The sequence below is a fragment of the Phyllostomus hastatus genome, unplaced genomic scaffold, assembly GCF_019186645.2.
Source record: "Phyllostomus hastatus isolate PE091 unplaced genomic scaffold, TTU_PhHast_1.1 phas_contig_133, whole genome shotgun sequence".
NCBI lineage: Eukaryota > Metazoa > Chordata > Mammalia > Chiroptera > Phyllostomidae > Phyllostomus > Phyllostomus hastatus.
Window position 1 is genome coordinate 452,905 of NW_025333577.1, and position 13,170 is coordinate 466,074.

The 13,170-nt window shown below is 44.4% G+C and overlaps 1 long non-coding RNA gene across 1 annotated transcript; it reads left to right on the forward strand.

Annotated features, from left to right (window-relative positions):
• The first annotated feature begins 6,945 nt into the window (after positions 1 to 6,945).
• LOC123825275 lies at positions 6,946 to 12,479 on the forward strand. Its single transcript, XR_006786862.1, has 3 exons — positions 6,946 to 7,065; positions 7,492 to 7,518; positions 12,462 to 12,479. It is a non-coding gene; the product is annotated as an uncharacterized LOC123825275 (long non-coding RNA).
• Positions 12,480 to 13,170: the final 691 nt, after the last annotated feature.

Sequence of the window (13,170 nt, forward strand, 5' to 3'; positions counted from 1 at the left end):
AATAGGGTTTATTCTGTGTTGCACATTCTATGGATTTTGACAAACACATAAATGTCATGTCTTCATGGCCATAAAAACCCCTCTGTTCCATCTCTTTATAACATGATTTATTTTTATGATAAAATGTTAATGTTTTGCTTACAAACCTTTGTGGCTCACAAATATTGGAAGCCTGGGAGAAATGTTCTGTATATGCTGGGCATAAATAATAAAGCACTTTCAATATCTGTCCATGAAAATATCAGTTCTTAAGAGAGGCATGTGTCAGATATAACATATATGATGTATTAAATGTATGTATATATGTGCTATATACCTATTATTGTATTCTTTTTTTAAAAGATTTTATTTATTTTTAGAGAGAGGGAAGGGGAGGGAGAAAGAGAGGAGAGAAACACCAGTCTGTGGTTGCCTCTTGTATGCCCCCAACTGGGGACCTGGTCCGCAACCCAGGCACGTGCCCTGACTGGGAATAGAACCAGTGACCCTTTGATTCACAGGCCAGCATTCAATCCAGCCAGAGCTGTTGCATTCTTAATATACAGAGAAAGGGGGGAGAGGGAGAGAGACTCTGTGCCATGTTCCATGTGTTTTACACATATATACACAATCTTTTCAACAACTCTATGAGGTTGGAAGTACATCATCTCCATTGCCCTGATGAGGAAACTGAGGCACAAAGTGGTTAAGCCACTTTTTCAGGGCACACAATGAGTATCAGAGACAAGTGTGAATGCAGACCTGTTAGGGAGGAAAAAATAGATGGAAGAATGTGAACCTAATATGTATCTCTGAGAAGAATTGGGATGCGTGCTCTGTGGTTGTTTGTTTTATGTTTGTTTGTTTGTTTGTTTTTTCTGAAATATACCATTTGTCTAGGATGGAGTTGACCGCCTTCTTCTGTGAAGGGCCAGAGGGAGGCCTGTGGGTCAGTCAGTCTCAGTTACAAAGCATCTGCAGCTTCAAATATAGCCACAGGCCTTCCACATGAAGGTGTGCCTGGGTCCCCACAAAGCCTTGTTGGTAGACACTGGACACTTGCCTTCTGTATCATTTCCACATGTCATGAAAGAATATTCTTCTTTCCTCTTTTTCCCCCCAACCATAAAAAAAAAGTCAGAAAAACCACTCTTGGCTCACTGGTTCTACAGAAGCAGGAGTCGGGCAGGATTTGGCCCTTAGGCCCCAGGAGGGATGGCATCGTGCTCAGCAAATGTGGCTTTCAGATCCATAAAGTAGCTGGGGGCGTGGGCACAGGCCGGGCTCCTCCAGGCTAGCTGGAGGGGACGTGTGGGCAGCTAGCTCTGCCCCTGGGCTGTGTAACAGCAGGGGCAGAGTCCTCTTGGTCCTGGAGGGGGAACGAACGTCCACCCCAACCCCGGCCCCATCATGCCCGGACTGGAGCTGTTTCTGAAGGTGTCCTTGCTGACCCTCCTTTTCCTGGGTCTGGCGGAGGCCTGCGTTTCCCGGGAAGGTAATGCCTGTGCCCACTTTTGGTCTCACTCCCTGTCTTCCGACTGGGGGCTGGCTTCACATAGGGCCTCCTGAATTCTAACCAGATGCCTTCTTGCTTCAAGTTTGGGTATTCTTCTCCTTATTTCCCTTGGAGGAGATGGTGGGGTGAATGGGTCCTGGACACTGGAGTCCCCGCCCTTGCACACAGACAGACTTGTGTCTGCCTCTAGGCTTCCTCATGGACTCGGTGGCTGGCAGGGATACAAGCCTCACCATCCTCATTGGGCCAGTGGGTGTCACAAGACTTTCTGGTCCTCAGGCTGGGGCTGTGTGTCCTCGATGAGATTATGTTATTGTGGCACAGAGGGAGACCCCAGACCTTTACGACATAAAGACACCACATGTTGGGAACAGTGGTGGAATCTTGTCACAAAGCTGAGTCCCTTGTTTGCCATTTGCTCTACAAATGTTTCCTGAGTTCCTGGTTTCATTTGTTTGTTTTTAAGATTATTTATTTAGTTATTTTTAGAAAGAGGGGAAAGGAGAGAGAGAAGGAGAGAAACATCAATATGTGGTTGCCTCTCACATGCCCCCTACTGGGAACCTGGCCTACAACCCAGGCATGTGCCCTGACTGGGAATTGAACCAGCGACCCTTTGGTTCACAGGCAAGCGCTCAATCCACTGAGCCACACCAGCCAGGGCAGGTTATTTTCCCCATATGTGTAATCTACAAATTCAGTGGGTGAAATAGACAGACAAGTCCCATTGTCATAGAATTCTCAAGTTACACAAATAGACACATCCTAGTGTGGTGATTCAGAGAAGGTGTCTCTGCATTTGAGGCGAGACCTGGACTATGTAGGAGCAAGTGAGGTGGAGTGAGGGGAGATGGTTCTGGGTGCAAGGTCCTGGGTGAGGAAGGCACTGGATTCCTCCATGGGTCTGAGAGAAGGCAGGTGTCTGGGGTGTGGTGTATGGGATGAGGGGCCTGGTGGGTGAAGATTTTACAAGGAAGAACAGAGAGGAGGTAGGAGCCAGAACTCACAGGGGTTTTGAGGGTTGTATTTAGGATGTGGATATTGTATGATGCTATTATAGGGTTTTCGGAAAGGGAATGTGATGTTTAGGGATGTGTGTGTATGTGTTTAGTTAAGCAATTAGTCTTCAGGTGAAAACAAATTAAGCAGGACCCAGAGTAGGGTCCTCTACTCTGGGCCATTGTCCATAGCAAAGACAATGTTCAAGGCATCCATAGGTCACAGATTCCAGGAGAGCAGAGCTTGAGATGTCTTAATTACTCCTTCCTATACCAGGATCTCTTTCCCCAACCAGTCTCACAAATGCCTACAGAGCAGGGGATGAGTTTAATTCTTTGCATCCCCAGCACAAAGCATACACCAATGGCCAGAGTATGTACCAAATAAATGCTGGTTGGGTGGATAAGGGATGGATGGATGAATGATCGATGGATAGATGGATGCATGGATGGAGGATGGATGAATGATGGATTGATAAATGGATGGATAAATGGATGGACTATTGATAGATAATGAGTGGTGGATGATTGATGGATGGATGATTGATGGATGGATGATTGATGGATAGAAGGAATAATGAATGGCTGGATGGAGGAGGGATGATGGATAGATGAATGGATGGGTGATGAACGGATGAATGAGTGATGAATGGATGATAGATGGGCGCATAAATGATGAATGATGGCCCTGGCTGGTGTGGCTCAGTGGATTGAGCACTGGTCTGGGAACCAAAGGGTCACCAGTTCAGATTCCCAGTCAGGGCACATGCCTAGCTAGTTGGCTAGGTCCCCAGTATGGAGCACAGGGGAGGCAACCAAAAATTGATGTTTCTCTCCTCTTTCTCCTTCCCTTCCCCTCTCTCTAAAAATAAATAAATAAAAATGATAGACGATGGATGGAAGAAGGATGAATGATTGGTGGATGGATAAATGATAATGGATGGGTGGATGGATGGAAAATGGATAAATGAATGTATGGATAATAGGATAAACCCAAGTGGCTTCATTGATACAAACAGGGGGTGGGTTATCTGGTCTCCAGTGATTGAGTGGTTATCTGGACATCCAGCTCTGGTCTCCCTGGTCATTGCAGTGATTTGAGTCTAATTCTGAATTCTCTCTCTGCTTCCTGCTTCCTGCTCCTGTTGGGATCCCGATGGCCAATGCTTTTTTCCTTCCAGTCGCAATCAAAGAAAAAAGTAAGAACTGTGGAAACCCCACATTTGCATGCTAGTAGGTAGCTCCTTTCAAATTCCTTCAGCTATGAAGACCCCTCAGGGAATTCTGGGGAAAATGGGACCTAGATCAAGTTCACAGACTTTGTCTTGGTGGCAGGACATGGCTCATAGTTTTATGTTGTGATAAGTACATGAAAATGGCCTCCCCGTGAAATCCCTCCCCATACAACCAAAAGGAGATAAATGAAGGAATAAAAAATGTGCATGGAAGTTAACTGAGGTGGATAGCATTAGTATTCATCCTACTCTCCCTGTTGCTTTTATTTTCCATGTGCATTCTCTGACTCCTGGCTCTGTTGTCCCTTCCAGTAAAATGTAAGTCGTGAGTCCTTCTCACTACACGAATAGGGAGCCTTTCCAACCAGAAAAGGAAGGAGCAAAAGGGAGAGGCAAAACTGCTGACCACCACGTTCAGCCTGGGCAGATGCAGAGACATGCTCTCAATCTTATATGGGTTCTGGAGTCAGAATCTGCAGATCTCCAGGGGTGGGAGCAGGACAGAAACTAGATGGACTTCAGGGAGGTCAACAAGTCTCTGTACCTGTGTGTAAAGTTGGGTGTGAGAGAGGGAAACTGAGTAGTTTTCTGGGAATACGGATTGCATTGCTTTGACCAGATGTTCAGTAGTATGAGTGACTGTCTGCTCTAAAATGTACAACTGGATTGTGTATATTCATGGGTGGATTTTTGATGAGAAATTGTGGTGCAGAGTGGGTCAACCTCCCTCCTTTGCAAGTATTAACCATCCTGGTGTCTGGCTGAGAAAGGGAGATGGTGATTGGTTGTTATGGAGATCCTCCTGCCAATTTCCCAAAACTCAGGGGGAGGGAAGAAGATTTGGATGCTGCAGGCAACTGGTATCCCTGGAGTTTCTTGACTCCTGGGCTAAATGTGTCTCCAGAGGGGTCCAGGGATCATAGAATGGGTCTCACAGCTTCTCTTTCTGGTCCCCTGTCCTATCTTGGGGTCCATGGGGTGCAGTAAGGTCAAGGGTGACTTAACTCATTTTATGTTTTCTCTGAAACTTTACTGGGAAAATGATCCCCACTGGCCACCATCGGTCAACTCTGCCCTGCTGCTTGCGCATCAACAGTGCTGAAAGGTGAGCCTTGGTCCATCTCTCTCCCTTTCTGCAATGACTGTCCTTGTCCAACGGGAGAACTTTCTGATGACCTTCATTGGGTCTTTCTTCCCTAGGAACCAGTTGAATGGAAATGAAACCACAGCTTTGTGATTGGGTTTGCAAGTTGGGGAGAAAGGGGCCTAAGTGTGAAGAAGTGAGATAATATCTGGTAGAAAGGGCTCAGCACCTCTGTTGACAGAGCCCAAGTTTGCCCCTTCTTAGCTGGACAACCTTGAAGAAGTCACTTCACCTCTCTGTGACTCCTGCATATGGTTAAATGCAACCACAGATGTGAAATCCTCTTCAACTCAACCTAAGAAAACCAGTTTTCAGTAGTTCTTCCTGCTTCTATCCTACCCCCTACATACATGCTACAATCCACACTACTTAAGAGTGCTATTATTATTATTATTATTATTATTATTATTACTCTGATTGTTATTTGCATCATGTTACTATTTCGAACAGTGACTGAATGTTTACCTTGAGCCAGGAATTACCTTCCTTCATGATTGGCACAGTCCCAAATGGAAGATAATGTCCCCATTTTAGAGGGATGGAGAGTTCAGTGACCAGCCTAAGATTACCCAGTTGAGTAAAATATATAGCTTCAATTGAAACCATTTATTTCCAAACACTTACAGTTCTGACATTAGGCATTTGCTTACCTGATGATTTGAAGTGATATGGAGGATGCTCTTGTGAGCTGCATACACACAGAAGTTTCCACTAATAAATTTAGTACAGTTCCTCAGTATGCACGCAGCCCCACCCCAGCCTCATAATGGGTAATAATAGTCTCATTTTGTGGATGGGGACATTGAAAGTTTGTAGAGGGAGTCAGAGAAATCTGATTTGAATTCTTGTACTTTCACTCGACATCTGTGTGTTTTTGCAAATTACGTAATTTCACAAGGCTTCCACTATCCTCATAGGCAACATGGGGACCATTCTCTGATCTGAGAGAAAGAAGTAAAGTTTGACACCTTTTTCTAGAGTCAGGGAAGGGTACCCATATTTTGCCATGTATAATGCACACATTTTTTGCCCAAATTTTTGAGGGGAAAATAAGGAGGCGCATTATACACAGCAAAACACAGGACTTTATCCCTCTCTTCTGAACATGTCTGAAGAATGGCTCCTGACCATTTCCCACTTAAGCTCTCTCCGAAATTGTTGCGCGTGGGTCACCGGCCAGCAGTGACCACGGAACGCTGTGGAAGGCTCGACGATAAACACGCGAGAAAAAACATGCACAGACACAGAGACAAACTAGTTTCTGTGGAGAAGTAGGGACGAAATGGCCACCCCTTCTAGTGAGGAGCGCGCTGATTTACCGTCCATACCTGCTTTTATTAGGCTCATTCTGCATAATAATTCAGGTAAAGTACAGTATTCATTAGGGGGAAGTAAGGAACTATAGAAAACAAAGAACTCTGCCGGTCTATTGAGTTGGGGGTCAAAGAGCTGTAAGACTGAGGAACAAACTAACTTCCTCCTAAGACCCTTCTCATTCAACTGAGAGCATTCTAAACAAAGAAGGTTTCACAGTAATTTACATATTCTTTCTTAGGCCTGATCACCCTGGGGAATCCGCACTTCTCAGTACCGAGCTGCACCACCCTGTCATTGTTTCAGGCTTAGGTGGAGCAAGGGAACTAGGTAACCAAGAGATAAGGAGATTTTCTCCCAGACGCTGAGAACTCAGGCTATGTCAAAGCCGAGGAGCGAGGGTCCATCACCCCCTTTTGCTGCAGCCCCCCAACTCCTTCTTTTGGGGGACCTCCCAAAGTGATCATGCCTGGCTTAGGTCGTTCCCCCCGTGGGGAATCTTACCCGTCTTTGGCTAACCGACCAAGCTTTTTGGGGTTCATTTATGAATAAAGCAGCAGAAGCAGCATTCCTGCCAGGAAGACAAGCTTTTGTCTCCTTGCTGGCTTACAGTTCCAAGGGCGTTCCCTTAGCTTTAGCCTAGGCGGGGGTTTCAGCCTCTGATACCAGTCAGGGCGGTTCCCAACACGAAATAAAATGCAGAGACTCTCAAAAACAATGACCTATTGTGGACTCTATTTTGCAACCTGTTCCCAGTACCTGGCATCTGATCTTGTTTTTGGTTTTCTACTTATGGCTTCATCCCACCACTCTGTACCATGTCCATGACCTTGAACTCTATACTGACTCTTCTGGATGGACTGCTATCAGGAATCCTAGGTAAATATCTTGCCACATTCATGCTGCCCCTGGACTGTAAACATTGCTATGAAACCTTGAACAAGAACTCCTGAGCATCTAATATATGCCTGGACTCATGTTTGGGGGATGGGGATCCATGTTTGGGGGATGGAAACCCAGAGATGGATCAGATAGGCTTGCCATTTAGGAATTTGGAGACTGGTGGAGAACAGAAGAAAATAAACACATTAAATTCAACTAGAGACAAATGGTGCCTTCTAGTGGTGATAAGAATAGGCAGAGGGACAGTGGGAACATTGAGGGCACCCTAAAATATTCCTTAGGCATCATAGCCATCTTCCCAAAGAAGAGAGTTTCTGATGTCTGAGGATCTGGGGGAATTTATTGACTAGGAATATTTCTTTTTGATGCACTAACACATCACTGGTATGTCTTCTTCCTTAGGTATGATGAGCAGGTTATCAGTGGATGGTAAGTGTGAGGACTTTTTTTTTTCTGGTGTTTCTTCCCTCCTGTCTTGAAAGGAATATGGACTCATGGAGTTAGTTATCTTTATCTTTGTTTATTTAAAATAATTATTATTTTGTTGAATTATTTTGGGAGAATCATTCAGATAGTATCCAATCACATTTTGTGACTCTGAGTTTTGAGCTAATGGAAATCTTTGTTAGTGTATAGCATTAGAGCTAGCATTTTACCTACTTACTTTTTAAAAAAGATTTATTTATTTATTTTTAGATAGAGGGGAAGGGAGAGAGGAAGAGAAACATTAATGTGTGGTTGCCTCTCACGAACTCCCCACTGGGGACACGGCCCGCAATCCAGGCATGTGTCCTGACTGGGAATCGAGCCAGCAACCCTTTAGTTCTCAGGTGGGCACTCAATCCACTGAGCCACACCAACAAGGGTTGGTTTTTTTTTTTTAAGATGTTTTGAATTTTGCCTACTTATTATGTTGCAATTTTTTAAGTTCTAAAAGTAGTACATACACATGAAAAAAGTTGAGGGAACATAAAATGAAAGTCTAAATCTTCTTCATCCCATGCCAGTTCTACTGTCTGGAAACAGCCACTATTACCATCTCTTTTGCATTATTTTTTTAATTTTTAAACATTTATCTATTGATGAGGGGGATAAATTTGTTTTTCCTCTCATTTATGTCATTTATGCATTCATTGGTTGATACTTGTATGTGCCCTGACCAGGGATTGAACCCACAACACTAGTGTATTGGGATGACTCTCTAACCAACTGAGCTATCCAGAGAGGTCTTGTGCATTTTTACAAGAAATAGTCATACCTATATATGTGTATCCTCAACTTTTTAGTTAAAAATGTTATGCATATTAGCAGCAATAGAATTTTACCTCTTTCTTTGAAATACCTGAGTAATACTGTATTTTTCAGACCATAAGACGCACCTAGGTTTTAGAGGTGGAAAATAGAAAAAAAATGTTGAAGCAAAAAATCTGGTAAAATATTTAATAACATAAATAACATAATATTTTACCAATGTAAATGTAAACAACTCAACAGCAGCATTAACAATCATTATTCCTCCCAAATTTGGGCGGGTGGGTGGAAGGTGCATCTCATAGTCTGATACAGTATTTCATTTGTAGTCATATAAGTTAATGTCTTCTATTCATAAACATTTTCTTCTTTTTCTGGAATATACTTTGATTTCTGTTCATTTTTATGCCATTGCAAACTATGCCACAACCAACATCCTTACACATCTTGCTTTCCTCATCTTTGCTTTCCTTGTCTTTGCATAAACGTAGCTGGAAGATAAATTTCCAGAAGGAAGGTTGCTGGGTCAAAGGCACAGGCATTTTAAATTTGGACAGAAGTCTAACAAATTTACACTCCCGTGAGCATAGGGTATTAACTAACCTCTTTATTTTTGATGCTCAGATGGCTGGAAAAAGTGGGTCCTCATTTTTCAAAGATAGAGTGAACCCCAATAAGTATTCCTGCCCATCTATGTAGTACCAGTCCTACCCTTTATATAAGTATTTTTTATCCTCACTCGAGGACTTTTTTTCATTGCTTTTTTTTTTTTTTTAGAAGGAGAGAAATATCAGTGTGAGAGAGAAGCATGATTGGTTGCCTCCCTATTCACCCAGACTGGGGATTGTATGTGCCCTGATTGGGGATCGAACCCACAGTTTTTGGTTACAGGACAGATGCTCCAACCAAATGAGCCACACCAGCCAGGGCCCTGTTTTTCTTTAAATGGACTCAGTTTTTACTTAGATAAGCTTGAAAAGGAAACTGTGCCACCTGAGTCAGTGGAAAGCCGGTGTTGTTTGCTATAAATAGAAGGCAACTGTGAAAACCACTATAATGTAAGTAAATCACTACTAAATTATAACCTAATACTGTTTCCTGCTGAGGTCCTGCTTCTGGAAGCTGTTCTCTCTCTTTGATGGAAAGGATGATTCCAGAGCAATGGACAGGTGTCACAGAGCAGCTAGCATCACTTGGAGACACTCTCTCTGGTAGAATGAGAATTGTAAAAGGAGTTTACAACCTGGAGTTTCAACCCAGTTCTACTTTTTTACCAGCCCATGGGACCAAGGGCAAGTCTGTTTCCCAGCTCCACCCCCTTAAAATAGGGCTAACAACATGCATTGTATGGGTGATTATGACATTAAGATAATATATATATTTTAAAAAAAACTCAAGTAGTAGGAAGCTGGTTAAAATTGGTTCAATTTCCCCCACCGCAATCCCACAGATTCTGGAGTCCAAAGCCCCCTTTATGGTTCCTGCTACTTCTAAGACAACAATTTCTAAGTTCTCTCCACCTTGTCAACCTGGAAGCATCCCTGTCCTTCACTGGTTTCCACGAGAAATCGGCTTATCTTTACAATTGACCAGTCTGGATGAAGATGGAGCGTCCAGAGTAGTGGTTGAGAGGATGGATTTCTCCATCTTCGCAGCTCAGCCCGCTCTTGGTCTCCGTTCCTTCCTCTCACACTGCCTGGGGAGCCCCCAAATCTTTCTCCTCATGAGCCACACCATTCAGCACTCCCTAAGTCTGTCCCTCGAAGAATCCAGGACCTCACCCATGAACACCCGCCCTCTGACAACTAAAGGTCCCTCCTTGGAAGGCCTCTGAACTTGATAAAAAGCAAAATGTGCTCCTTATTCCCCACGTGAAACGGCTAGAAAGCCAAAGATGCATGGAATCGATAGAGCCACGATTGGATTTAGTGACCTTAAACGTAATGCTCTCACCCTAGAGCGGAGGTGGAGGAGGTGAAAGCCCTCGGCTTACTGGGTGGAGCAAATAAGAAACTCCTATGCGAATAAGGAACACCTTTGCAAATAAGGAACTCCTATGCAAATTAGGAACTCCTGTGCAAATAAGGAACTCCTATGCAAATAAGGAACTCCTATGCAAATAAGGAACTGAGTCCGGGAAAGACACAGAGCTTCAGAAGCTAAGGGCAACGCACAGAAAGGTCATAAAGCACCTCTAAAACTCGAGTGTGTTTTCAGGTCTTTGCTGGTATTGTTTTCTGTAACACTCAGACCTTTCCAAGACAGGACCGTGATATTTTAATCTAGGGTGACCCCATTCTCCCAGGACATTCCTGGATTCGAGACTGGAAAAGCTGGCGTTTCTGCTGCCTGTCAACATACCAGACCCGATAACTAGAGACAGGGTTTGAATCTTTATGGGCGTTTTATTCAGATGGCCCGCGATCTGAGAAGATGACGGGTTAGTACCCTAACGGACCGTCTTACATTTCCTCTCAAGCCAGCTTTTTATTACAGAAAACCAAGCGCAGTGTGGGGTTTTGAAATTCAGGGAAAATTAGATTAAAGAACTGCAGTGTTCTTGTCCTGGGCGGTTAGCTGTCCCCACCCCTTCTGCTGCCGCACTCCACCTTCCCCCACCCCCGGCCCCCACTCCAGGCCCAGGAACGTCTGCTGTGTCTCTCTGGAACACAGTTGTGGGTTGTCTCCAGCTGAGCAGGAGCAGTGGTCTTTAGTTATGTCCTAGGAGATCAGCTGTCTCTCCCTGGAGTAGGGAGTGGTGGGCCCTACCTGCAGTTCCTGAAACAAGAGCTTTAACACGTACATTACCTACTAGGCTTATTAAACTATTTACCTTCAACTAAAAAGTTTCCAGCTCTGGAATCCCTTATCAGTTTTGTCAAGAAAACGCTCTAATCTTGAGAGAACACCTTCTATCCCTGGAAAAGGCAAATTGATTGGTCATCCTGTTGTCAGTCCTCTTTTATTGGGGGTGAGAGAGAAACTGAGGCACAAGGTCACTAAACTATTAAGTGACAGAGCTGGAATTTGGAGAGTCCGAATCTCTCATAATGCTCCATTTTTCTTCTTTAGAAGTCTGAGGTCTTTTTTTTTAATGGAATCTTTTTTCCTTCTTATTGAATACATGAGGGCTACACTGGTTAATAAAACACAAGTTCCAGGTGCACAATTCTATAACACATCACCTATATACTCTATTACTGTGTGTTCACCACCCCAAGTCAATTCTCCATCCATCAATATTTATTCCCCCCATACCGCCCATAGTCTGAAATCTTTAAAATCACCAACATGAGCCCTGACTCGGCTCCGTGGACTGAGTGCCAGTCTGTGAACCAAAGGGTCGCTGTTTGATTCCCAGTCAGGGCACATGCCTGGGTTATGGACCAGGTCCCCAGCAGGGAGCACATGAGAGGCAACCACATATTGATGTTTCTCTCCCTCCTCCCTTCCCCTCTTTCTAAAAATATATAAAATCCTAAAAAACAATTACTGACTCAGTTCTGCATCCTCTAGCTCTGATCACTCCCATGCCATAGTAATCTTCTACCATTGTGCCCCATGGAGGGTCTCTCTGTATCCTCCAAAGCTCAGGACCAAAGCCTTCCCAAGCAACACCAGGCCTATGCTCTTCCCTCCACCTGAGGTACCTTTTTCTCTCCCCTTCCCAATGTCTTCACCTGGCTAAGTCCCACTCATCTGCCAGGTCTCAGACCCAGTAACAAATTCTCCAAGAAGCCTGCCCTGGCACCCCCAAAAGCTCAGCAACCATTGCCCCCATATAGGTGCCCACTGTATCTCGCAGGTGTACCCAGAAACACCATCCCACCTGTACTCCATTTATGACTCCCATGGGTTGCACTGCAGACTAGACTCAGCTCGCTGATGCTCTCTGAATGTAGGGACCTGGCCCACTTATGTTTATTTGTTGGAGAGAAAGGCTGACTGAGTGATAGAGTTGGAGTCTTCTTTACCTCTTCTCTGGTAGCGTTTCTGCCTCTGCTCTCCTCTGATGGGTCACGGGTGTTTCTTCGGCGGGGTCTAGGATCCTTGTCTAATGCCATTTCTCTCTCTGCTCTGCACCCCCACTGGAAACTGGCTGCCTGTGTTCTCACCTGCAGATAAGTCAGAAGAAGAAAGTAAGTACTGTGAAGTCCCAAGTTTCTGTTTTTGAGATTGCCTTCTTGGAACCCCACTGGGGCCGGGGAAACTCCTTAAAATTTCTGGAGAAGGGCCCTGGCATTTTTAAAAAATTATTTGTTATTTATTGATTTTAGAGATGAAGGAAAGGGAGATGGAGAGAGAAAGAGACTTCAATTTGTTGTTCCACTTATTTATCTATCCATTGATTGAGTCTTGTATGTACCCTGACTGGCACTGAACCCACAACATTGGCTATCGGGATGGTGCTCCAACCAACTGAGCTACCTGGTCAGAGCCATGACATTTAGACATTGACCTGGGGTCAGGGGCAAAACAGTGCATACAGATTTTGCTAAATAACGAGGCTGTGGAGGAAGGGTAGGGAAGGGAGCCCCAATATAGAGTGACTGCCAGTTTCTGTGGTGTAAATACTTGAACTCTGGCTGATCGCAGCCTACTAATAGTTTCACAGCTGTCTTGCAAAATTTGTAAAAATTTAACCATTTTTTGTGAGCCAGCTCCAGCATAGGGGTGCAATGGACAAATAAGTTTAGAGTTAGGGTTCCCCTCAATCTCCAGTCTTCTGTCTCATGTCCTGCTCCCACTCTCCCCTTGAGATGGAGAGGCAGTGATTCAATGGTACCACTGTTTGGGATCATTAGCTGGATCTTCTAAACTAATCACCCC